This window comes from Chamaea fasciata, unplaced genomic scaffold, assembly GCF_029207755.1.
Source record: "Chamaea fasciata isolate MVZ Bird 193981 ecotype frontalis unplaced genomic scaffold, bChaFas1.0.hap1 SCAF_2, whole genome shotgun sequence".
NCBI classification, from domain to species: Eukaryota; Metazoa; Chordata; class Aves; order Passeriformes; family Sylviidae; genus Chamaea; species Chamaea fasciata.
In genome coordinates, this window is record NW_027094087.1 from 100,604,900 (window position 1) to 100,631,858 (window position 26,959).

General features: G+C 45.1%; 1 protein-coding gene across 3 annotated transcripts in view; it reads left to right on the top strand.

Moving 5' to 3' along the window:
• RAI2 (retinoic acid induced 2) overlaps positions 1 to 26,959 on the top strand; it is a 44,756-nt gene that overhangs the window by 2,809 nt on the left and 14,988 nt on the right. Inside the window, exon 2 of one of the 3 annotated variants that reach the window (XM_066176891.1) lies at positions 11,244 to 11,361. The exons of the other annotated variants lie outside the window; for them this stretch is intronic. The gene's annotated coding sequence lies outside the window, so the exon portion shown is untranslated. The remainder of the gene's footprint in view (positions 1 to 11,243; positions 11,362 to 26,959) is intronic. 3 annotated transcript variants of the gene reach the window in all.

The window sequence follows — 26,959 nt, forward strand, 5'->3', positions numbered from 1 at the left end:
TGGCCGGGAGGGAACGGAGGTGGAAGGGTGCAGCTCCCTCGGCGTAACAACGGCATTCTTATTTTAGCATGGAAGACAGCCAAAGATAAGGAGTGGTTGTCATCCAGCTGGTTGGAGGATGAAAAAAAAAAAAAAAAGGAAAAAGAAAAGCTGTGTGGAAAAATATTTTGATGTAGGTAGTAAAGGAAAAAAAAAAACAGATAACCTTGCAAGTGATAGACTAGCTATGTAAAGCTGGCAGGACAAGGCTTTTCCCATAAAATCCAGAATGATCCTAATTAAGCCCAGACCCTGTTAAATGACACATGGCTTTATTTATTTCAGATGTTTCTAGGTCCTAAAGATGGGGCCAAATGTGAAGAGTTTGATGTGGCAGATAGTTTAACCCCAATTACTTTTACATAAATCATGTGATTGTTACAGTAGCTGAGTACTTCTGATGGGTGCCCCAGAGGTACTGATAAAAAAAAAGATACTTTAAAAAATCCCCTGAAAAATCGATGGCATTGCAGGTGAGGGTTTGTGGAAGAGAAGTGGCCATCCTCTCCACAGGCAGGCGGATAGGAGTGTGGGAGCTGTTGTGGTGCTGTATGCTCACTGGTCTGTGTGCACAGGCAGCTGAAATGGTGGCTTTGTAGAACAGGCAGCCAGAAAAGGACATAAAATGGGAGCTGACAAATATTATTGTTATGAAACTGGGATGGATGGATGAATGATTTATGGGGGTACTTGCTTTCATTTTATTTTATTTCGAGAGGAAGGAGATGGTTGGTGATGTGTGGCGCTAGCCACGGATGGCTTTGTTTTGAGATCAGGCTGTGCTGGGTCCTGCCTCCAGAAAGAGCATCTACAGAATAACAATACAGTGATACACTTCCCAGCATTGCTTGAGTTTCACAGACTGTTTTCAGGATGAAAAAGTTTTCCTTATCTTAGGTTCAAAGCCATAGGCCTAAATCCTCCCAAAGGATTCAAGACTCAAGATTCCAAAAAAGAGGTGGCTGTGTGTGAGGTCCTAGGCTGTGGGGATTTTCGTTAGCCTGTCTCAGTTCTCCTAGGGGATTTCCTTTCCTGGGTTTGCAATATTGCCCATCTCTCTCAGGGCACTGAGCTACTCTGTAAATAGCCACTTTGTGGAGAAGCTGCTCAGCTGGGTGATTTAATGTTGCTTGTTAGTTCTGGCTTTCCTTTTTTCTCACCCCACCCAGTTCTATCCATGCTGTCCTTTAGTGTACAGAGCAGTGCTGTAACATGGGTGAGGTGAGTTTACAGGGTCACATCTGTAGGATTTTGCCTGTCCTGTGGGTGGCTGGGTGTCTCGGGGACCCTTGTGTCAGCTGCAACTCCACACTCAGTTGCTGGCTTTGAGTGTGAGTGACTGGATCCCCCTCTGAGCAGGACCTGTTTCCAGCATCCTTTTGTATTTCCTAGTTAAAAGAGTCATAGAATAGTTGGATCAGTAGGAACCTTATAGGTCGTCTAGTCCAACCCCCCTGCAGTAAGCAGGGACATCTTCAACTAGATTAGGTTGCTCAGAGCCCTGTCCAACCTGTCTTGGAATGTTTCCAGGCATGGGACATTTGCCATCTCTGTGGACAACCTGCTGCAGTGTCTCCTCACTCTCCAAGTGAGTTTTAAAACCATTACCCCTTGTCCTATTGCAATAGGCCCTGCTAAGATGTCTGTCCCTGTAGTCTGTCCCTGTCTGTCCTGTCGGTCCTCATTAGGTATTGGAAGATGCTGTAAGTTTTTCCTGGAGCCTTCTCTTCTCCAGAATGAACAGCCCCAGCTCTCTCAGCCTGTCCTCATAGGAGGGGTGCTCCAAGCCTGGGATCATCTTCATGGTCCTCCTCTGGATCTGTTCCAACAAGTCCATGTCTTTCCCGTGCTGAGGACCCCAGAGCTGAATGCACTATTCCAGGCAGGGTCTCACAAGAGTGGCGGGTGTCGTTGATCCCACTGTTTGTGTCAATGATGAAGTTATTAAAGGATACCAGTCCCAGTATGGACCTCTGAGGGACACTACTTATCACTGATCTCAATTTGAGCATGTAGTTTGGAAATGCTTCTTTAAGATATCAGAGGGCTAAATGTTCTCAAGAATTAAAGAAAGAGCCTAGGACAGGTCTCCTGTTCCTTCCACCCTCTTCAGAAGAAAGGTGTCCTTCAGCTTAGTAGGTTCCAGGTCTCTGTATTGCTCCCACTCCTTTTAGAGCGGCTAGAGGGCAGCCACTACAGCAGAAGGAAGGCAACTCTGCTGTTGACTTGGAGGACAAGCTGGGTATGGGTTTGGGCTCCCCCTACCTCCCTGATGGCAGGCACAGAGATATCAGAATAAGCCCCAGGACTGACTGGCTGTGTCCCCAAATGTGTTATCATCGTGTTACCTTTGAGCTGATGGTTGGGGGTGAGCTCTGATTGACAAGAGGGGTGAGGGAAGTTTGCTGTGGCACCTAACTAAGCTTCAGTGGGGCTGCTCAGGGCAGGCCCCTGAACATTCTGGGTGCAGCTCCAAATTCATTTGGTGAGGCTAATTTTGAAAACCAGTCTCTCTTCCAATGTCTGCATGTGCTTCAACCTTTTAATTATTCTGCACTTTTCCTGTGGCATGGAAACAAAGAGATGGAAGTGTAGTGGCCACCAGGAGAGCCAAGAGGGCAGTGGCTCTTGCCTGCCCTGGCAGTCAGTGTGTTCCTCATAGCAAAGCCAGGTTATTTGGAGGAGTGCAGATCTTTCAGTCCAGGAAAAAATAATTTGTTAATGGCCAGAGAATAATCACTTTACTCCGAAAAGCCTCTCCAGCTGCATTGCACCAACTGTTCTTTATCAGTCTCTGAATCCTTAATGACAGTAGCAGCTAATTTCTCTTTCTGTGTTTTTCTAGCTGCAATGTCCTATTTTCTCTGAGTTTATTGAGAAAATAATAGAAGTCATTACATAGCTACTTGTCACCTTTCAGAGAGGAAAACTTCTCCCTGCCTGAATGGCCAAGTTAGTTACTTGGTGACTGGCTCAGACAATAGCAACTTTTTGTAGCTTATCCGTTATTAATCTGTGCCTAGTGAATAAATTAATTAACTAGAGGAGTGTTACTGTAGTTCCAGTCTGTGATTATCAGAATATGGTGAATAAACTGTTCACAAACAGTTCGACAAAAGCATGTAAGCAAAAAAAAATCAAGAAACAAAGGGTTAGGAGTGACAAAGTGAGAAATGTGGATTCATTGTATTTATTTTCTTTTAAATCTGATTGTCTTTGAAGTTTATGTGACAGTATTGCACAAAATAGTCCTTGGTTAAAAGAAAACTATTAGGTGTTCCATACATATCTGTAATAATTAGGTTAAAGAAAAGATAGTGAGGAGCATTGGAATAGATGGCCAATGGGAATGGAAGACACAGAAAATAAGGTGAAATGTGAGGTATTTTTGTATTTGCATGATACACATCTTTCTGGTGGTTGGTGATGGATCACTTGCTGTAGAGGTGGATCTACACAAGGCCACTGCAAAGCAAACAGGAAGGGCAACACATTGTTTTTTAATCAGGATTTTCTTAACCAAGAATCAGGCATTCCTGTCTGAATAAAAGATGCCTTCATCTCCAGCCTTGGTGATGGGGCTGGAGATCAGAGGCAGCTCTCAGAGGTCTGTCCTGCAGAAAGGTGGAGGAAAAGGACTTCTGACATAGCCAAAGCTTGCTCTGCAGGCTGTGGAATGCTGAGGGGAAGCCAGAAGGAAGTAGGAACATATAAGCAGATCCTAGAAGGAGCACACAGAAAAGCCGTTCTGTTGTTGTGTGACATGCTTGTAATTCATCTCTGGTCCCTGGGGGATGGATGGAGTTACTTCTTGCCTTTTCCTGTCTGGAGAAGCCATGTATGCTTAGGGTGGATTCACAAAGCATCTGTGGCAGAAGAAACTGGGCTCTGCATTAGAGCTCTGCTGTGCCGTGTGTGCAGGATACATCAAGGGGTGTTGTTCTCTCTGTGGGCCTGGTGGTGCCAAAGTCAGTATCTCACATCTCCCCACGCCCTTGTGCCTGAGCTTCTGTTCATTTGGCAGAAAACTGCTTGACCATGCTCCAATTGCACTACAACCAAAGTAATGTTGGTAGGTGGAAGAAAATAGATGCAAGGAATTTACTTCCCTGCTCACTGAGGAAGTGCATCTGTCTTTGGTTTGGGTTTGATCTTTAGGTCCCTAACTGATGGTTTTGTAGATGCTCATGTAACAGCTGTGTTTAGCTATGAAATCATCACTTCTCTTTTAGGATGCATTTTGGTTGTCACCCCAACTTTCTGTCCTCTAAAGGGGGATATTAAATTGATGGGGATAGCCATCAACTGGATGCCATGAGTGCTACGGACAGGAAAGTGGGAGCAGCAGAAGGCTGTGTGCTATGGATGCCCATGTTCATAGCATGTAACCTCAGAACTGTGCAGTGACTGTCCTGGAGGGACCTAGCACAGCCTCCCGCCTGAAATGACTGGGTCAGGAGACAAGGTGGATGCCTTTGATCACAAACAGGCTACAGGACTCACTTTGGTTACTGAAAAGGCTGGTCAACACTCTTACTTTATATTTACTTCTTGGTGGAACTGAAGAGCTCTTTGCTCTGCAGCATAAAGACCCAAATATTTTGGGACCTGATAATTCTGATTTTCTTGAGAAGAGGTTCTCCTGCATTTCCAAGGAGCTGAAGTTCTCAATTGAGTAGCCTTTTATTTTTAAAAAGGAAGGATGTGTTTTTATTAGAGTTTCCTGTTTTGAACTCTTTGGTTAGAGGGTATGAAGTGATCAGAGGAGGGAGACTTATCATTTAGATCAAGGTTGTCTCTTTGTATCTCTTAGTATTTTCTTATTTGTATACATAGTACTCATATATAAATTATTTTCAGATGTGTATATATATATATAAAATACCTTTTGAATTGTGCAATTTTCCCCAGTTCTATTAAAGGCTGCTACTTCAAGGAAATCTAAATAAGGTTTCCTGTCAAGAAAGGTTTAGATTTAGCTGGCCCTGCCTGGGGCTGAGGGATGGGTTAGGACCCTTCTCAAGGTCCTTTTCAGGACCCTTGCTGTGATTCTAGGCAGTTACTCAACAAAACAGATTCATGGTAGACTGTGCTGGTTATGCTGAAAGGGTTTTGCTATAGCATTTAATGTGGTTATTTGTTTGAAAAGGAAATAATAGGTAATTGTAGCATAGTTACTGCTGCTGCATTGGACAAATGTTTCTTTAAAGAGGAAAACAACTGATGTTACATTTTTAGACCAGCATCATGATATGGCTGTGATTAATTTCTCCAGGAGCTTTGTGTTTTTTATATCTGCTTAAGTGTATTAACATTTTAAAAGGTCAAAGGTAAGCTTTAAAATGGATGCCAAATTAAGATAGATGGGAGGAAAATGACATTTACTTCTTGTTACTGCACATTGTTTGAATTTGACCAAAGGCAAAAACAAAACAAAGAACAACCCTTCCCCCCCGTACACACGCATGTGTGCGTGCATGGACAGACAGCCATGTTCCCACCCCCTGCCTTCCCTCCACACCTGGTCTAGTAAAATCTTACTCATCGAGGCTGGTTAATCATGATAATCATCATTATTATCCTAACAAAATCAATAGTCCAGTGTATTCATTTCCAGACATCCTTTGTATTCTTTTACAAAGTATATAATTTAACTAGTGTGAGTGGACTCTGTAAATAAAAGTAGCTAAAATATAAATATTAGGAAAACATGGCCTATGAGAACTCTAACCATGTTATCATTTCCTGACCTTGCTGTGTTTGAGATGATGATTTCATCAGGGAAAGGACTGGACCCTCATCCCTATTCATGCAGTTGCTTGCACATTGAGTCCCAGTGAAAGCAGAGAATAAAATATGGTGGGAATGATGCCTTCGCTTCCAGTGGGAATGGTGGCCAGTCCCAGCCAAAAGCAAGGCTTTAGCAGAGCTGCTCTGCTATCACACCAGTGTACAACAGCTTCGGGTTCGGACAAAGTGGCATAGCTCAAGGGACGGACCTGATCTGACTTATGTCCATCATTTCCACTCTTGGCCTTAAATGATGGTGGGTGGCTATGCTGGTGATGTGTCCTGTGCCTCAGGAATCTCAGCCACTCTGTTGTGAAAGGGACCCAGCCTGTTTCTGTGGATTCTGTTGAACAAGACAGATTCGCTCCTCTCACTTCATGACATCTGCCAATATAAGGGGGTCTGAAACAAGGGACAAAACCGCTAAAAGTTCTTCAAATCTTCCTTCCTACTGGTGGCCAGTGACTCATTGGGGAGGCTTCAGACTGTGTCCAGTGTCAGCCTCTGGACACTCAGCCCCATGCCAAATCCCAGAGCACACGCCAGCCTCATGTGGGTCACTGCGGCGAGAGTCACCCAGTGCCAGCTGTGGCTGAGCCGTGTGTAACCAAGAAAAGGCAGTGCTGCTGTTCCCATGCCCAAATCTACCTGCCACCCTTGGGCTCCCTGGGCAGGGCGGCTGCCCAGAGCAGGGCGTGGGGGAAGAGAAGGGCTGGCAGCACCTTCCTTAAGGGGAAAAGATGCAGCACTCAGCCCTGTCCCTGCCCAACAGTGTGAGGTGTGTCCAAGGCTGGGATAAGGGATAGTCAGATCTTCTCCTCCCTCCCCAAGAAGCAGCAAGCTCTTCTAAACATCCCTTCCTGGGTGCTGAAAATGTTTGTCTGACGAACAAAAAAAAGAAAAGAAGGAAAAATGACAATTGCTCGTATGCTTTGTTCCAGCGTGAAAATGTATTTTATTTCGAACTGAATGGATTCTGAGTTGAGTCTGAGTAGAACAAACTAGACAGTTTTATTTTTTCATTTTACCAAAATTGTTTTTAAATCATTCAACCCAAAAATTTCTTTTTATTTTTTTTTACCCCAGCCTTGCCACTATAGCAAACAACTCCATTATTTGCATGGCTCTAATTGCAGTGATTAAACAAACACAGCAAATTCCGACCCTTCACAGAGCCTCATCACAGCCCCACAGCCAGCTTGGTCTGTATTTTGTCAGCAGAGAGGGAGATGTGGCTTTGTGTTGACTGAAAATAAATTATGGACTTTCTGGGTGTTTTGGTTTTTTTTCCCTCGAAACTGATACACTATCAGTTTGGACAATGAATAATTTTGCCTGTTCTCTTGCTAGCAGGCTGAGAGATATCTCCCTATTGTGAACCTGGTACAGTTTAAAAAGCATTTGGATTTTCAGTGCTTTGTTCATGTGTTATGCTTAAGTTGCAATCTCTGTTGCTGTTATTAGAGTAATGTGTAGGGTTGGTAGGGTTGCTACTCTGTTAGTAATACCCATATCAACATAGAGGAAAGAGAGACAAATATCTACATCTGTTTGGAGCTTTTTTCTGTGAAGGTGGTGGGTACCTGAAGACAGGGTTAAGGAAAATTTTATCTGGCTAGAGTTCCATCAAATAGGAACAAACAATTTTTTGGACATTTTTTAATGACATTTATTTATAGCAGGTAGCGCACAGGCGGCTGCTATTTCTCAGCATGCTGGAAGAATGTTCTCCAGATGGTGCTTGCTGTTTATGCTTTTATTCACTTCGCTTGAACACAGCAGCACTCTACACAAAACATGGAAAATTGGAAAATAAAAACAATTGTGTTTTTACAAAGTGCCATGTGATTTGCTGAAATGTCTGAGCTGATTGATGAGCCATGCGTGGGGCAGTGGGGGGGGGATCACGCCTGTCACAAACCCCACGTGGGTCACAGGCATCGTCCCGCTGCCAGGGGCGCACCCTTCTCTCCCAAAAGGTGGGTTTGAGCAGAGCTGCTAGTCCTGCCCTCTGTGTCTGTGCCTCTTCTGCCTCCCTTTTCCTGCACAGGGATTTGGGTGAATGTAGGAAAGGTTGTTGTTTTAGTGGCAGTGTTTTTATTGGGTTTTCTGTGGTTGTGCAGCCCCAAGGTGGGAGAGACTCAAGACAAAGCATTTCATAAACCTCGCCTGTGCCATCACGTTCCTTCAGCCCCTAATCTCACTGAAAAGTATTTTAAGGCCTTTGGCTGGTCCACCTGAAAGCAATAACTAAAGTCAAGACTGATGCCCAAAGGGAGCAGCATGCTCCATGATTTCTGTTGGTTACAATGGTGGAGATAGATAGGTATCCAAATGGTTGGCATGCTTTTGTTGTGCAGCTTCTGCAGGACTCCTCACACAAAACATTCTCAGAGTGGAAGCTTTAAATAAAAGACTCTAGAATCTAAATTTTTTTTCATTAAAAAATCTTGGGAAAACTGGGAAAATAACTCAATTACTTAAATTTATTAAAAAAACCCCCAAACAAACTAGCCAAACAAAAAACCCCTCAGGCAATCGCAAAAGTAGGTACTGAGGAGAAGAAAAAAGGTATTTTTGTTTGTTTTTTATCAATATATCTTAATGTATGGGTAAAAGAAATAAGTATTTCTCACTGCTACTGAAGAAGAACAAGAAAATGACGAACCCACAGCACTTCAGGGCAGGTTCTCAAATACCAAAAAACATATACCAATTTTAGACTTTGGAACAGGACATGATTATTATTTCTTTGAGAACAGGAGCCTTTGGATTCCTTTGAAATCTAGTTTAAAGCCAGCAATACTTTTAGTGAAATTAAATTTCAAGAAATTAATGTGTGAACAGCTCAACTGGTTTTGGGGTTTTCTCTGGTAAATGGGCAGTGCTGCACAGCACTTCAATTCTTCTCCCTTGCCTGTTACCCAAGAGACAGCCCTTTCCCAAGCAGAATTCTTGCTCCATCAGCTCCATGCTGTTTATCTTCTGTTGCTCCCTTGGCAGTTATTATTTCTTAATGTGTTAATTGTAGTTCCTGGACCCTTGTGGGTGAGGGTGTGTAATGCTCATGGTAATGATGCCGACACGTTCTCTAGTTCCTGGAATTGCAGAGCGAAAAGCTGAAATATGGTTTGGGCATAGAGCATCCAGTAAGACAAGTCAATTAGGAGAATTCAAATAGCATGACAAGAATAAAGTGGGTGATGGGGAAGAGTAGGCATTGGGTTGGGGTGGGAGTTTTTAGGCTTATTCAGTTATTATTCCTTCTATGGTTCCAACTTTCTCTGATATATATATTTTTTTTAATTAAAACGTGAATTATGTCACTTGCTTTCCACCTTTTAACAGTATTTCACAGTAAATTTCATTCCTAATAGCAAGTAGTCAGGGGTAAGGAATGACTTTGCTGAGTGATGGGGATTGTTAATTATTAAAAAGAAACCTATGGATCTGAAACAAATTAGACCTCATTAAGCCGAGGTCTGTTTCCACATAGACCAGGAGACATGAAAAAGCCCATCTAGGAATATGAAAAATCCCACTTTTTTAGCTGATGCCTCCCTAGTAGAGAGGCTCCTGGGCTGGTGTAGGGTGGATTTGCTTGTTTGGTTTGTGTCAGAGATCCCTGGTCTCTGATCTCAGTTCAAAACCTGTGACTCTCTTGGATCTTTCCCATTTCCCTTCCACTTCTCCCATCACCCCCAGCCACCTCAGCCCACCCGCACAGAGGACTCCCACCTCACTCTGGAGGGAGCTGCTGGCCATCAGCAGCTGGAGCCCACCTGGCTGCCTGGCTGGGAAAGCTAGTGCCTGGACAATGTCAGAGTGGACCATGTTGGTTGCTCCAGGTTTAGTGAAAGGAGAAACACAGAAAACTCCTTTTCTCTTCCTTGATTTTGGAGGGTAGGAGGATCTTTGACTTTTACCAGTGAGTTTTCTCCATGGCTAGGCTGACAAACTCTGTAGGATACATTTATTTGTTCCCATTTTCAGAGGCAGAGGGGGTTTCCTTTTTTTTATATTTATTTTGTTATCCAAACTCATCTGTGACTCTTAAGTTATTTGGACTTAGAATTTTTCCATGGGACAGTAGCAAAAATCCAGCGAGCTGAAGGTGATTGTTGGAGACTACCCTCAAACCTATGTAACCATGCCATGTTTTAAGCTGCTTTTTTGAAACTTTTTGAAGGCAGTGGGTGTGTGCATCCACAGGAGAATCCTAATAAGGAGAGTGAAAGGTGACCTTAAATGATGGCTTTAATTGTACGTTCACAGGCATGCCATGTATAGGCTTTGCTCTTTGGCTGAGACATCCCTCAAATCTTCTCTGGCGTTACAGGCAGTGACACACTCGTATCAGGAGAAGAAACGCCCATTCTGCTGGCTAGAAATCAGCAATAACATTTTGACATCTGTGCAACAGTTTAAAATGAATTATTCAGCACATAGATCGTGCTATTTGAGCAGCCAGCACATCTCTGCCCATTTACTACTGTCAGTCCATGGTGGAGATATCATTGATGCCAGTGGGATCTGAGCACATGGGCTGGGGGTAGGTTTTGGCCCATAGCCTGAAACAGCATTTGACAGCACCCCTGCAGAACATGATAGGAATAATCTGCTTTGCCACCAGCAAAAGAAGGAAAGACCATGCCAGTCTGTTTCTTCTCTTATTTTGAACACATGTAGATCTTAAGAATTAAAGAAAGATCTTAAGAATTAAAGCAATAATTAAATGTTTGACTGTTTGAGTTTTGCTTTAAAGAGACTGGCATGTAATTTTGATTAATCAATGTATTGCATATGACTCTCCAGAAGCCCTGAGCATCTTTTGCCTACTGGGAGTAGAGCCTGAGCACAAACTGGCAGCAGGTCCAGGCCAGTCTCCAGCTTCTGCCAATTTGGGGGGTTTAAATGAAGCAGCATCTAATCCCTGTCAGCAAAGAAAATTCATAAGATTCACAATGTCAGCAGCATCTGATTTGGAAAAACAAGCTGAAGTGGTGTAAGGGAACTGCAGATGGGGAACTGGGAGGAAACGGATCACCAAACACCAGCACACCCCTTCCCTACTCAAGACAGTCATTGAGGAGAGAAAGTGGACATTTATCTTGTGCTTAGCTTTCTAATTCAGCAAGGTCATCTGAATTAAAGTGTTGTATGTATGGTGAGAGTCTAACATCTGTTATTTCACAGGATGTCTGTTCCCTGTAGCTTCATTTTTAAAAATAAAATGCGGAACACAGTATGGAAATGTTCTGTGGTATGGGTTACTGTCCTTTCTTTACCCTTCTTTAAGGACTATGTTGTAGCTGTTCACTGATGCTTATCTCACAGGTGAAAATTCAGGAGCACTCAGATAGCATTGCGGTGTGCAGCAATACCATCTGCCCGTCTTTTTCCATGTTTTTCAGGTAGCCAGCTAAAAATGCCTCAATTTCTACCTGCTCTTCCATTTATGTGTAAGAAGTAATACCCTACTGTGGAGGGAGCTCAGTGCTGTACATGAAAAGGCAAAGACATATTATCCAGGTAACTGTGAAACAAATGACTGGTATAATGAAAGTTAAGCAAATCCTTATGTCCCCTGAAGTCAGTAGAATTTAAGCATATAGTTAAGTCTTGCTTGCAGTAAGGGTGTATCCTCTGATAGGCACACTGTAGCTGTAAGGTTTTTGAACCCCTCTGTGTGTATAGCTTTATTTTCAGAATCCCCAAGAGCTGTGCAATTAGCTGAGAGATGTGAAATTTTGCTGCGTACCATGCAGCAGGGCTGGATGCTCAGGTGCGGTGCTTCGGCAGGAGGTGGGACCTGGCTCCCTCAGCCAGTGCCTGACGGGAGCAGTTCTGCAGCTGCTGCTGCTGGGGGCGAGCCGGGGTGTGCAGCCCTATGTGGGTACATTTTTGTAGGGACTAAAGTCTGTTCTGGCTTTTGTAGGGCTGCCATCACCAGTGTGTCTGAACCTTCTTGCTGCCTTTGATCCGCTCACCGTCACTGTGCTCCCCTGGGGCAGGAGGACGTTGTCCCCGGTGGGCAGGGAGTAAAAGAGGCACAGAGAGATGTCAAACTTGATTTTAATGGGTATTTTTGTGTCGGCATATGTGGAGACATCTCTGGGGGAGGGTTCCAAACCTCCTGTCTGCACGGCTTGGACCCTGTCTGCTGTTACAAACTTAGTCCAGAGTGGCACCGTGTGGGAAGCTCGTGAATGGGGCTGTGGATGTTCACCCCCCGTGTCAGAGTAGAATTCAAGGATGTGGCTTGCTGGTGTAGATGTGGGATGGTGGGGGAAGAGGGGAATGTGCAGTCCAGAAAAACAAGGAGTGGGCTAAATAGCTCAAGTAATGTATGTATGAGAGTAAAGAAGGCTACCTGGGTTTATTGCCACTTGATTGGAAGGATGTGTGTAGCCTGTGTGCGTTCGTTAATTAGTGATGCAGTTGCTCCATGCTGGTACCAATAAAACCTTAATAGTACATGATACTAGCCTTTGATTGCTTCCTTTTTTTTCCACACCTCCTTGTGAGGATGTGTGTATATCAGTGCAGCTGTGCACTGCGTACAGTGTGGATGTGCTGTGGCTGCCTGCACAAGAAAAGGACAGGAAAATAATTCAGCGGGTTATTACCTCCCATGTGATTTTTCCAAGTGTTTATAAAAGGATCTTTGATATGCAGCACTCTCTAATGTGCACAAAATAACCAGCCTTGTTTTCTTTCCTTTTCCTGAGACATTCTAATTCTTAAAATGGCTCCTGAGCAGGCTTTCCTAGGTACGTGTAGCAACTGCAGCCTGATGGTTTAGCAACAACAACAACGACGAAAAAGGCTGTCCCTAGTTTTTTTTATATGCACATTGTGCAGCTTTTCAAGCAGTGCATCAAACACTGCTGGCTGGAAATTTCCTGGCCCATTTCCTCCTGCCTGGTGCATGCTCATAAAGCAAGGTTGTCTGTACAGTCTGTAGCTGCAGTACTGCAGAAAGTCAATAAAGAGCTGACCACCTCACCTCTATCAAAAGCAGTTGAGAAGCCCTGCCTCATCTGCCTTATTAAAACTGCACTTGACTCCCGCAGAGAAACCTAGTTGGAAACCTTGAAGAGGAGGGATAAAAAAGGAGTCTGAAATTGCAGTGAGTATTCTACAGCTAGGTCTTGCAGTAAGGTTAAAGAGTGAATATTGTGAAATAAACCAAAAAGGCAGCTTCATTAAAAAAAAAGAAAATGCCTGAATTTAATGCAATGAACTTCTGACTTTATTGCTTGCAATACAGCACAGAGATGTGATTAGTTATTGCAGCAATGAGTAGATTTAACTAGCTCCCTAATGGATTTGTATTTTGAATTTAAATATGTATATGCCTACCTATGCATTTGTGTTTATGCCTATTATATGCATTTGTGCAGGAAAAGGCATGATGTAGAAATAGATGCAAGAGGTAGAATTGGTAATACAACGTGTCTTTGAGTGTGTGTTTGAAAGGATGTTTGGGTTTTTTCTCCTTTCCTTTATATAAAGGTAATTGATTAAATGTTTGCCAGGCTTTCAGTAGTATCTACTGGGAATTATCACCCTCACCTTCCCCAGGCGTGCCAGCTTTTTTTCACCTTGAAATGAAAAAAGAGAGAACTTTAACAGAAAGATCATTGCTTTAGCTTAATATTGTAAGATTTCAGAGATTGAATTTTCTGATAGTAATGAAATGAACCCTGAGTTGTGCCATGAATTTGATTGCAGTTAATTTGATTTTTGAGATGCTCAACAAAGCTTGCCCATTAGCTTTAACCTCACATACTTTGGATTTGTACAAACTGGTATTTTTATGTATGTATGGGTAGAGATAACATGGAAATATCTCTCTGGTGGTTCGGTTGTTTGTAACAACTACTGTCACTGAGAACTTACTAACTATAGGGCTGTTGGAAGTAGTATCCATTGAATTGCTGACCAATAATCCCACTATGTTTATTGTTTTTGTGGTGCAGGGATAGTTTTCCTTTTCACAAGGAAAAATACAGCTGAACATCTCAGCCAGGAGACACACGCAGACTCCATCCTGCAGTTTTTTCCAGTTCTCACTGATCTTAATGAGCCTAGTCATATGAATAGCAGTGACTCTTGTCAGAAAGGAGTTTTTTTGGCTGAAACCATATCTGTTTATGTGATTTGCCTCCTCAGACTTGAGAGTGAATGTGCTCTTCTTGCTAGTATTTGCCAAGAGGCAACAGCTGTGGGGTGGGTTATTCCCCGAGGTGGTCCCAAAGTCTGGCCCGTTCTCCTTACATGATTTATTCTCAGTCACTAGTCGATAAGATGGTGGAAGATGGCCTTTTATATTTATGTGTATATAAATAATACCAGCCACAGATAAGAAACTATTTGGTGATGTCAGAAAACTAAAGACATAAGGCTGCAGATAACTGGAATAGTGTTATGGAGTTGATCATGTGTGGGAAAAACAGGAGGGGAATTCCGCTGCTGGGAGAAGATTGGTCACTATAGGGAAAAAAATACAGAGGGTGCAGTTTCCAGAACCGGGGAGAAAAAAGACCGAGGAGGGAAGAGATGAGTGGCAGGGGCACGCAAGTTGGGAGTGATGCCAAGAGTTCTCCAGGCAATGGGAAAAGGGTAGAGCTGCCAAGAAGATTACAGCCATGAGCTGCTCCTGGGAGGTCCTGTGAGCAGGGGGTGCAAAGTCTCAACAGAAGTCAGGGGATATATGACTTTGTGATGTGTGGAAGGGAAACTGCCCATAGATGGAAAAAGGGTTGGACACACAACTGGAAAGAAGGCGTTTTGTCTGGATCTGTGCCACCCAAGTACACGTCAGGCATTTGTGGAGCCAGGAACCAGGCGGTCTCCTTCCAGCTCCATCATCCTCAGCAAACCTGCTGGAGGTTCATTTCCTGGCCCCAGCACAGAGGGGCCTGGGGCAGCCCTGCTCCTCACTTGGGTGCTTCTGTGTCCTGTGGAGGGCTCCTGGAGGTCATGGTTGGCTGCTACAGGAGCAGGACCAGGGCATGTGCCAGTCCCCTCCTGCCCACCTGAAATAATCTGGCCTGGGTGGAGTGGAGCACTCACACCAGGGCTGTTCTGAGAGGCCCCCAGTTTGGCAGGGTGAGGGGCCAGGTACTAGGGTGTGCCTTTGCAGAGAGCTGCTGTCCTTCTGCAGGATGCTGGCATGCCCACACCTCTGCAGCATCTTCTTGGATCCTGCCAAGTCACAGTCCAGCAGTCTCCCTCTCTGCCTACATGGCAAGGAGAGGTTTTGTAATTCATGGCTTACTGTTTTAGAGGGTTTGGGTTTTTCCCCTCCATTCTGCTTTTGGTGGCGATCTGAAGGCAACGGGTGCAGTTATTTTGGTCAGAATTAGGCAAACCCATTCAGCAACTGAGGAAAGGGGGAAAAACATTAAAGAGAAAGCACTGATGACCTCACCAGAGAGTCCCACAATACTAAATTCAGCACAGAAAATTGAGGGAGGGGGCAGAAACCTCTTTCTCTTCAGGGGATGTTGAAATGCAGTGCCCTGGAAATGCTCAGGCAACAGAGACCATTATAACACCCTCTTAGCATGGAGCTGCCTGTTTATGCCAGCTGTTTTGCCTCACAGTGGACAGGGGGACAGTGTTGTATCTTCCATGAGGATCTATATCCATCGGCTTCTTGCTACCAGCCTGCACCTGATGCAGTGGAGATGTGGGTCTGCATGTTCCCTGAGGGTCACACCTTTCCCCCTGGCTGAGGCTGGGGGGAGCAGCGTGAATCCTCACCAATAAGGATGATACAGGTTCCATACTGCCACAAAGTTAGATTAATTCAGAGGCAGCATGTCTGATGTCTCTCAGCCAATGCTAGCCAGAAAGGAAACAATTTTACACATCAGCAATTTTTTATGATTAATAATATTATCCTGCCTTAATTGAAAAATGGGCTGGTGCCCTCAAGAAGAAATTAAGCTGCAGGAATTAGTATCTAACCTCTTTATGATGAATGTGTATTTTTACACACTGCATATTACTGGCAGTGCTTTTAGAAAGAATCGTGCCATGTATTGTAATAAAAAATTGTCCTGCATTGTTTGTAGTTGCGTGGCACCATTCTGTCTGGCTGACTTGGCTTTAAGAGCCTGAATGCTTGGGAAGAAGCAGTGTGAGGATGCTGAAATCCTTTTAAAGGGAATTTATGTACAAACAGGAGGATGATGTGTAGGCTCTGAGCTCTGCTATCAGTTGTTATTGCTGAGAGATATTCACAGGGAGTCGATGCCAGACGGAGCATTAGCCATTGCTGGCCTCAGTGCTTTCGTGGGAAGTCGGTCATAAAGTCGGTGAGGGCTCCTGTTTGTGGGATTTTTAAACACCAGTGAATCATTTTGCGTAATAAAGCAGTTGTCATTGGGTGAGTTTGTGTAAAAGTCTTTGTGAACTGCTTTCTACCAAAACAAAGCTTCAGAAGGAGAGAGAGGCGATGGTGAAGGACAGGGAGATTTGTTATGGCGAGAAGAGAGCTAGCAGTTCGAGTCTGCTGAGGTTTGCCAGGCACCCAGTGGGAGCAGGGGGCTGTTGCCTGTGTCTGCCAGTCTGCCTGCAACCGCGGGTGGTTCTGGAGACAGGGCAAGGCATGACTGCAGGGCATCAGCTCCTTCCGTGTGTCCTGGGACTTCGTCTCGTGTGGAGCAGCCCAAATAATCCAGCTTTAAAGAAGATGAGAAGGTCTAGGTCTCTCAGTTGGACTGCTGAGGACAGAACAAAGTCAATAAAACCGCTTTCAACTAAACTGCTGCCCTGGCACCATCCACGTCTCCTGCAGGTTTCTTGGAGAACCATCACTTCAGCAGGAGACTCACATATAATGGGACATGTTTCAAATGCCTTGTTCCCTGAAAGTAAAACACTTAAATCAGCTCTCATCAACTTAGATATTGCTTACCCAAACCTTTGAATGTTGTGTGTCAAATGTCCTTGGAAATACACAGTAAAACATAGATGTCTGTGGTGGAAGTAAAACAGATGTCTGTGGTGGAATGGCTGGTACTTTCCAGTGTCCCTGGGCAGAAGAAGGGTGTAAGGAGCCTCCTCCTCTTCCCCATCCTGGAACAGTGGGGGGATCCTCATGGAGAAATATGTACTTGGGTGGTGCCATCTTTCCTGGAGGGAAACCTGGCCACAGTTTGGGGCTGTGTAGGGAGGAGGAGGATCTGGGCAAGGATCCAGGGGTAGCTGTGGATAGGGGGGTCACTCTGGCTTTGCAGGGTTGTGTGGGAACACAGTGGGAGCAGCCTGGGCAAGGCTGTCCTTCCTTCCTCCTTCTTGGCCACAGCCCTTTGGACTATGCCTGCCATGGACACCCCAGGATCCTCCCGACCCTGCTGAGGGACAGTGGTGGGTGGGCTGGGGCTGGCGATGTTTCCCTGGTGCCACGCTGCTTCCCTGCTGTCACTGCCTGCATAGACTGGTCCTGGAGCATCCTCCCACCCATTCTTTGGCATCTCTAAATTTGTAGGCAAGGTCTTCTTTCTTACCTCTTCCTTTATATTTCAGCCAGGTCCCTATTACAACAGACAGTGAGGAAGTCTGCATTAAAATGCTTCCTTCCATCCGTCTGTCCTCCCCTCCTCCCAGCCCCATCCTCCTTGTCCCTGGAGGAAACACTAGTCTCTGCCAAGATCCTGCCTCGCAAAAGTAAGCAATATGAAATTACAATAAAATGTTTTGATTTGCTGGGCCTGACATTCAGAAGCTGCACAGCAGAGACTTAAAAAAAGGATTTTCTATAGATAGCCAGTGTGAGAAAAAAATAAATCTCTCATATTGGGCATTATTCAGATCCAGGCATCAGGGCAGCGTGAATGGGGAACAGAGGATTTTGTTGCCAAACTTGAAGGTTCTTAGGAGGTTTATGCTGCAGCATCTGTCAGCAGCTTTCTGCCTGGCATCTGTGGGTGACTGGCCTATTGCACAGTAATGTCAATATTTGGGACTCTTGTCTCTGTGTGTGTATATGTACTGTTGTTGCTTGATGCTTTAAGACTGGGTAGTGTACTGAAAGCCCTCAGAAGGAAATAGAGGAGCCGAAACTTGTTTCCTCCAGGGCTCTTCCACATAACTCAGAAGAAGGCAAGCAGAAATGGAGGTGTAATCCCTGGGAGATGAGCTTCCTTGGGCACTTGTCAGTTTAGCAGGTTGAGTAATCTGTGCTGTCATCAAGATTTGCGGATTAGCTGTAGTGAAGCTAGTCGGCTTTGACATTTCATTAGGGAAGTTTTCCATAGTTTTTCATCCTCAATCTTGGGGCTGTAAATTATGGCTGATGTAGCTTTGTTATGCTTACACCTTCTAACATTTAGGCAAGTTGATGCTGGGCCTGCAAACATCTTATCTGCTGAGGATTTTTTAAATCATTGCTTGTTTATGAAAGACTAACTGGGTCAAAGGCTAATTTCGGGAAGGTTCCGCTTCCCGCAGTGCTAAGCAATACATTTTCATCTGAGTATCGTAAGTTACCCAACTGTTATCTCCTGAAATGGGGATAAAAGCAAACACCATTTATCCTATAATCTGCAAATATTTTGAAAAGTGAACTGGAATATCAATAAAAGGGCTTATCATCAAGGTCTTGTGAGAACTCTTAAGGGCTTTTGTTTAGAGAGCAAAATGTTAAATTTAGAGACAAGAACTGTGCAGATGAGGAGGGAATATGTACAAGTGACAGCATTGTAAATTGTCTCAAGGATTCAAGGGGCTGGGGAAGGACACTGTGTCCTGAAGTCACTCCTTCTCAGAGATGTCTCTGCTGATAAGTGCCAGTTGTTGTTCCTTCTGACAGTGATCGAGGGGGACAAGGCAAAGGATCACCCTGTGGGCTCCTGCAATGGTGAGCAGAAATGGGGATGTGGCCTGGTTTATTTATGAGGGCTGGACGTGCCCTCGCTCTTCCAGTTGCTGCAGAGGACAGATCTGTGTCCTTGGGGCTTCAGTTGCTGTCCCGTTAACCTCTCCCTCTGGAGTCCCTTTTCAGATGTGCCCTCTGAAGGGTTGCTGCCCTGAGGGCTGGGGCTATGGACTGTGCGAGCCCTGGCCTGTGGGCTGTGAGCCGTGGGCTGTGTGTGCCCTGGGCTGTGTGAGCCGTGGGCTGTGTGAGCCGTGGGCTGTGTGAGCCGTGGGCTGTGTGAACCGTGGGCTGTGTGAACCGTGGGCTGTGTGAACCGTGGGCTGTGTGAGCCGTGGGCTGTGTGAGCCGTGGGCTGTGTGAGCCGTGGGCTGTGTGAACCGTGGGCTGTGTGAACCGTGGGCTGTGTGAGCCCTGGGCTGTGTGAACCCTGGGCTGTGTGAGCCGTGGGCTGTGTGAGCCCTGGGCTGAGTGAGCCCTGGGCTGTGTGAGCCGTGGGCTGTGTGAGCCGTGGGCTGTGTGAGCTGTGTGAGCCGTGGGCTGTGTGAGCCGTGGGCTGTGTGTGCCGTGGGCTGTGTGAGCTGTGAGCTGTTGTGAGCCAGCTGTGGAGAATGTGGCGCCACTCTGGGGCCAGCCAGGAAGGATGTGTGGAACAAGGCATTCAAGGTAGGAATCAGCAAGGACACTAGGCTCCACTTTGTAGAGGGACATACTTGTCCCTCTGCGGCCACATTGCATCCTCACTTCTGCCTCTCTGTCGCTCACTGGTGCTGTCCCCCCTTCTTTTGCTTCCCTGTCAGCCTCCTGTCCCACGGATATTGCCGACAATGGCAAATGGGCTCTGGCAGCTGAAATCCGCCTTAACACACTGCTTTGTACTTCTGTAACAAAACCATGAGAGAAAGGCAAAGTTTAAAAATTATTTACCATGGTCTACTCCAGCTGAAAAATACAAATAGAGTTAACGTAAGTGTTGGACCACGTGTCTTAGGGCTTCAGTGATTTATCCATCAATTATGTCGTAAACTGAAGGTGAAGTTACACCTTCCTAAGTCTGGGATAACAAATGGTTCAACTGAACTTCTGCTGGGTACTTCGCTTTGAATTACTTTCAGTGGGAGAAAAGGGTACAACCAATAAGAATGTCTTAGACTGGGCACCTTGCAACTGCATGGGTTGGTTTGGGATAAATCAGCAGTTCCTGTAGCATGTATTCCTGTGATCCAAGAAATGGAGAATCATTAAAAATATAAGTTTGTGTGTGTCTGTGCTCATGTGGACATATAGACACATGCTGTTCCTGTAAAAGGTAAATATCAATTCTGATTATCTTAATATTGATGTAGGAATTTAGAAATAGCTTTCCAAGAGAAGGCGTCTGCAGTGTTACATTTACCAGCATAATGAAATTGGACAAGTTTTCAATCCATAAATCACAGTACAGTATTTGCCATTACAATTTCTATGCTTGTACTGAGCAAGCAACACTATCCAAAGAATTTTATTAAATCAAAATAATGAAATTGAAAATCTGTATTGACTCTTCTTTGGGTCTTTCATGTTCTTTTGTGCTTCGACTTGGGAATATATTTTGTTTATTTCTCAGACTCTATTCCCATAGTTACTTTATTTCTCAGGTTGAATGCCGTCTGTCAAATCTTACAACCTTGTGTCATAAATCTCAGGATGCTCTTTGTGATGGTTGCTGGCTGCAGCATAACACACATTTTCTAATAATCTTCATTATTTGGGTTATTTAAGAATTTTAAGCACAAAGTGGGTCCAAGCCGACCACAGGAATCTGTGGCTTCAAGGCAATGATAAGAAATTTCTTAATGGCTTAGTAAGAGACAGCATAAGTTTAAAGTTGATGGTTGGTCATCAGAAGAAATGCTATTGCTCAGAAATGGCTTCAGTGTAATATTCTTTCCTTCTAGAAGGCAAACTGCAGGGGGATTTGTGTATGGGATTGACTGCAGGCAGGAAATAGAATTTTTTTTCAAGAGCTTTAAACATTGTTCTCAATATATTTTCATTCCACACAAATGCAGCTCCTGCAATTTTAGCTGAGCAAAGTCTTGCAGTTCACACTGTGGAGATGCCCTGGGCCTGTCACTTTGTTTGAGCATTCAGTCCAAATCGGACCTTCAGAGCTGGATTGTGGAGAGCCCATGGAGGCCTGTAAAAGAGCATGGTCTGCCCAAGTACACCTGTTTACATGATCTGGCTTTCTGTGGTATGATCAAGACAAGCCTATTCTTCTGCAGCTTTCAGAATTACGAAAATAGGTCACTTCCTCCATTGTGGTCAGAAGAACTTTTCATCCATCTTTGTCAGTTGTTTTAGAGACACAGTAGACATCCCTCAAGGAGTCTAATTTCTGCAAGATAAGGGCACTGCACAGCAGCTCTTTATTTGTCCCTGCTTTCTGTATCTTCCCTAACAAATTCAGTTTTCCACCACCTCTACTTCTAGTGTTCTCTGCAGCTTCATTCATCTTTTCCCTTGGGTCAGCAGCTCTAGGTTTTCTTCTTCCATTCACCTCTTCATCTTCCCTACATATTTTTGTTGGGGTGGGCAGGAGGGGAGTTGTTCATTTGGCTGGTTTTTTAATGCCCAGAATTCTGTGTCTTGTACCCTGCACCATCTCCACTTTCCACAGCAGCACCATGTGCATCCCCAGAATTGCATTCCCCGAACTCTCTGCTGATGTCACATTTCCATGTGCTACCACTTCCTTCCATTGCAGCTAGTCCTAGGAATAAATCATGAAGCATGTCAGCATAGTGGCCTTTCCTGGGAGGATGAGTGAAGTTTGAGATGAGTGGTGGTGTTCTGCCAGAAGGCGTTTGGTGACTGCTATCAAGTGGTCCTTTGATCTGGAGATAACCCAGAGGTCCCCACAGTTCTGTGATACAGATGTAAGAACTCTGCGTCCTTCCCTCTCCTTTTGCTCCTAGCTTCAGATTGTTGGGGCATGCTCTGGTCTCCACAGGAATGGTGTCTGACCTGCTTTCAAAGGTCTCTGTGTCTCTAGGGTTGATCCAATACAGCTAGCTCTCTGAAGCTGCTGCACCAAAATCCCACCAAGCTGAATGTAGGACTTCACAACCCGTGGGACCTGATGTTAGGGCCAAATGTGTTGTTCCATAAGGACCAGCAGCTGACTTCCAAGGCACTTGTGGAGAAAGTGGTTATGCCTACTTGCACAAACCCCAAGACAACATTTAATTACTTCTTATAGCCCTATTTTTAAGTAAAGGGGTTCCAGTGAGCTGAGATCATCTGAAGAATAGTGTGGCAACCTGATCTGGTAAACAGGCTGAAAAACAGGTTCAGATGGTAGTGCTCACTCATCAGCACAGTGGTTATCTCTGGGTTAATAATAGCTCCCTTTTTTCTTCATTTATCCCCTAAATTTACCCTCTACTGGAAATCATGCCTTTCACATGTTTAAAACAGATTTCTTCACTGTGTGTATGGAGGAAGGTAAAGGAAGTGATAAATCTCTAAAAAACAATATGATAAAATAAATCCTCTCTTAGTAGGGGGCTAGATATTGAGCTTTTTACTCCTTTGGAGTCTTGATTTCTTGCTGGCCCTGCTGTGACAGTGAGATGACTTCTGCTGCAGCAGGACTTGAAATGCCAGAATCTGCCCTCTTGCAGTTACATGGGAACCCCAAAAACTGAAGCTGTAGATCACCATATCCAGTGAGTAACTGGTGTGTTGTCTGTCAACAAGGAAGAGATTGAAGGAGCTAAAAAAAAGAAAAAACAACCAAAAAACCAAAAAAAACCACAAAGCAACCCCCAAAAACATGGTAAAATTGTCCCTGTTTGAAACAAACTAAGTACAAGCTTTGGGGTTTTGAGAATTTATGTCTTTCCTTTTCTTGCCTTCAATAATCTGAAGAAAATCCATCACCCTTCCTACCTGCTTCTGACACAAGAAATATTTTATACTTAGTTATTTCCCTCTGTTAGCATCTGATCGATAACAGGATCAAACTGCTGACTACATGTTCCTTTCCTCCCCGTGTTGCTGTGTTCAGATATGGGGAATAACTAACTAGTTAGAGGTTCAGAGTGGTGCAGCTGCTGTAACCTGATGTTTCTGTCACACCAGTAACCTACTGTCGGATAGGAAGTTGTTGGACTTTGTGCCGTGGAGACCATGGGGCAGGCTGGGGCAAGTGCTGAACTTCTCATCCCACTCCAGTGCAGTGTCAGGCATCCTCTGGCTGTGGTTCAGCAGCAGCAGTGATGGTTATCTCCCAGCCTGCCCTCCTCCCTTGACCAGAAGAAAAGGAAAAGAGGAGGAAGGCTTTTGTTCCTGTGGGATGAACCACTCCAGCAGCAGTCACAGGATGCGGAGCGGATGCTTTCTGCTTGCAGTCCTCCCTGTTGTGTGGCAGACAGGATTCAGCTAAAATAAACCAGTATTCCATGAACCTTTGAAGTGCTCTTGTCTTCTGAGTCACTTCCCTGTCACTGATGGGCAGTGTGATACTGAGGGATGTTGCCTTGCATCACACAGATGTGCTCAGCCATTCAGACCATTCAGCCTCCCACTTCATTTCCCATGTGACTGGCAGCTTTGCCTTTCCTGACCAACATCTTCTTTAGGGTGTTTTCCAAGACAGTGGAAAGCTAGGACCACTGGAACTGCACAGAGCCTGGTGCCACTTCTGGCCTCTGAATGTCCTGCTTTTCTCTCTTTGCAGATTATTTGTCTTAGTAGAAGGATCTGGGAGCACTGCCATCAAAGCAGGTTGTGTTCTCTCCCGTCTTCAGTGGCTGCCACTGCGCAGATACAAGTGTGGCCTCTCAGGGCGAGCTGGCACACACCATGCACACCAGCAGTGCTCCAAGTGAGCCAGACGGACCGCCACAGTCAGGCATCACGTTATTTTTCTTGATTTGACATCATACAATTAAAGAAAATCCTAATGTTGTAATGCTCTGTGTCCTCTTTTCTCTTCCTGAAGTTGCCAGTTACATGAAATAATTTGTGATGAGTCCAGAAACCCCCAAAAGCCAAAAAGCGCCTTTTGAATGAAATTGCCTGTAGATCTATTTTCTTCTTGAATCAGTCCAAAGACTTTAATTTGATTATGTTGAGATCTTTACCCTCCAAACAGTATAATTCTTTTACTTTTAATTAAAGAAATTTTTCCTTTGCACTAGACTGATTCTAAACTGGCTTCACTAAATCTTCTTATGCTGTAAGTAGCAGTGACCCAGATAAACACACTTAAAAATGCAACTACTGAAGCTACATTATGTTGCCTTTGTAAGACGCAGCAAGAGAAAGACTAAAATAGTTCTATACATTTACAAGGGTAGAAAGTAGCATTATATCTTTAAAAGCAGATTCATAAACCAATTTAAATTTTTCATATTACATGTACAAATCTGTGTGAAAAATGTGTTGCTTACTTTGGAGTCAGAAACTAAAAAGTCACAAAGAGGCCAATGAAAAAAAAATTGCTTTTTTCCTTTTGTGGAGGACCTTTTGCATCATGACAAGGCCTTTTGAAAAAAGAGGAGATAACTGTGTTTAAGAATGTGTCATAAAGCAGCCACACTGTCAGGACCAGGTAGGCAACCAGAATAAGGTTGCATTTCTGTTTTCCTCAGTGCCTAAGTCTGCAGCTTCAGTGGCTTTTTGATGTAAAGTCTGAGCTGTAGTTCCAGCCAAACCCACCCGGTGCCCACCAGCCACATAACGCCAAAGTCTGGAGAAGACAGACCTTCACTGTACTTCGCTGGATGTATCAAGGATGTTGCCAAAGGGCTTTGTTTAACGTTATATGGGTAAGCCCTTTCTAGGGTCCTAAAAATTGGTTGATGAAGTAAGGGGATACTGCCCCTTGTCCCAGACGCACATTTTGTGTGTCAGTGTGTGACAAATGCTGTCCAGGGTGCTCTGGTACTGAGCACCTGTGGAGTGTGCTGCAGCTACTTTGTTCAGATCTGATTGCATGTAAACACTGCTACTCCAGGAGCAGATGTGACCAGATCTTTTCCTGGTAACTATTGCCCAAGTCATGACCAGCATGGAAGGAGCTGATGGAACTCAGGAGTGTTCAGACTCAGCTCTGCATGGTGGCAAGCACCCCTGCCTGTGGCTGCTGGATAGGGAGAACCGGGCGCTGGCAGGGCAGCCTGTGTGTTGTCCCTCACATCCCATAACTTGGTGAAATGCAGACCTTTCTACCACTTTAGGTTTTGTGGGTTTTTTTAGACATTGGCGTCGGCTGTGTTTACACAAAAAAGAAATATACGCTATCGGGAACAATTGGATAATAAACAACCTTTAATTAGCATTGAAGACGCAGAGAGACCTAATCCCTCAGTGCCTGTTTAGACAGCTAAAACCAAACATGTGCTGACGGCTGGGTCCTGGAGAAATCTTCACCCAGAGCAGGGGCTGAATTGTCCTTAATCACTGTAAAGACTGGGCAGGGTTTACTGGGTGTTAATTGTACTGGGTGTTTTGGGATCATCAAAGACCCACGCCCCCCCTTTAATTTATTTTTGGTAGCAGTATTCTCTCCTACTTACTGTGGTTTGCATTGAGCTGTAAAATTGCTATAGTCAGTCAAAAGTCAATGGATTTTATTGATTTTTCATGCTTTTGCAGCATTCTGGGGGAGCCTTTCCACTGGACATGGAGGACGCCTGGGGATGGCAAGATGGGTGTGCACTGGGTCACATTCACCATGGCTGCATTCCACGTGAAGCAGTGGGTGCTGGCCCTGATCTCTCCAGTGAGGTCCATCCAAGGGCTGCCATCCCTCGAGATCACTGGAGCTAACCTGCACAAAGTGTTTTCTGGGAATGATAGCCCTTTCAGTTGCATCAGCCAGCCATAGAAATGCAAGTTGGTTGTTGCAGCCTGACCTGTCTTTCCCATGGGGAAAACTGTGGATGCTGGGTTCAGGGCAACTCTGGTGCCTTTTTGTTGTGGGGCACATCTTGACAGAGTTTATGGTCCCTGTAGCTGCCCTGGTGGCCACCCTCACCAGTGCAGCCATGGCCAGCAGCTGTCTGCTTGGCTTCTTGAGCTATGGACCATGGCACCTTTTCAGGGAGGATTCAGTTGAGGATGTAAAGGGTTTGTGCTCTCCAGGGGTCAGCTGTCTCCTCTGGTTTGGTTTGTGCTGCCCAGATGTTTTCCCTGCTCGACCAACATTTTGGCACACGAGCGTGTCCACTGACAGGCAGTACAAACAGTGTTTTTTCTTGGTTGCTGCCTTAGCTCTCAGGGCTTCTTTTGCAGCCCCTGTAGTGGTGGGGCTTGTTCCTGCTGTGCATCTCATATTGCAGACGCCTCTGGTTTCCCTCAGCCACCATCCTGGGCAAGGACAGGCCAGCAGCAGCCCCTGGGAGCCCAGCGGCCTGGCACACCCCGCTCCAGTACCTCACAGACCACCCATCACTGCATGCGTGGTGCCTAGACAGGACAGTCCAGCTGGAGCCATAGAGTTTCTTGGGGTAGTGTGAGACAGAACCACATTTTCCATGCAGGGGACCGAAAAGGTGCAGCAGCCCTTCTGGTCAGCAATGGCTTCACCCCTTGAGCATGGGGCAAGTGCAGAGACCAGATGCTAACTGTCCCACTGGAAGGGATGAGGGGGAGCTTTTGCAGGTGGCATCTGCCCGCCCTCTTTGCCAAGAGCAGGGTCTTCAATGAACGTAGTTGTTTTCTTTAACACCCCACCAAGAAAATACAGAATATTTTGTATGTCCTGGGTGCTCTTGCTGTTTCTATCTGCAAGAGTGTCATTTTCATAGACAAGCTTCCCACCAACATAAGCATTTGCCTAAGACAAGAAGATACTTGTCATTTCTCACAACTGCAATAGGCAGTTTTTATTCCCTGAAGTTGTTATATAATTAAAACTGCTTCTTCCTTGTTTGCTAATCTCTCAGGCTCTGCTGTGCTTCTGTCAGGTGCTTGGAGCTGCAGGAGCTGCAGTAGTTAAACCCTCAGTGTCCATCCCTGTTCCCCTGGCCATACCCAGTGCACACCCACACAGAGACAGGGGGAGGGGGTGACTCACCCTGGGGACAGGTTGCTTTAGAGCTGACAGGTGGGGATAGGGAGGATTGGACAGACAGGGGTGGCACCCCAAGGCTGTCCCCATTTAGGGTGGTGGCCCTATCCTAGTGGGTAATAGGCATCGGTGTTGGTGCCACCTTATTGTATACCCGGGCTGAGGAAGAAGGA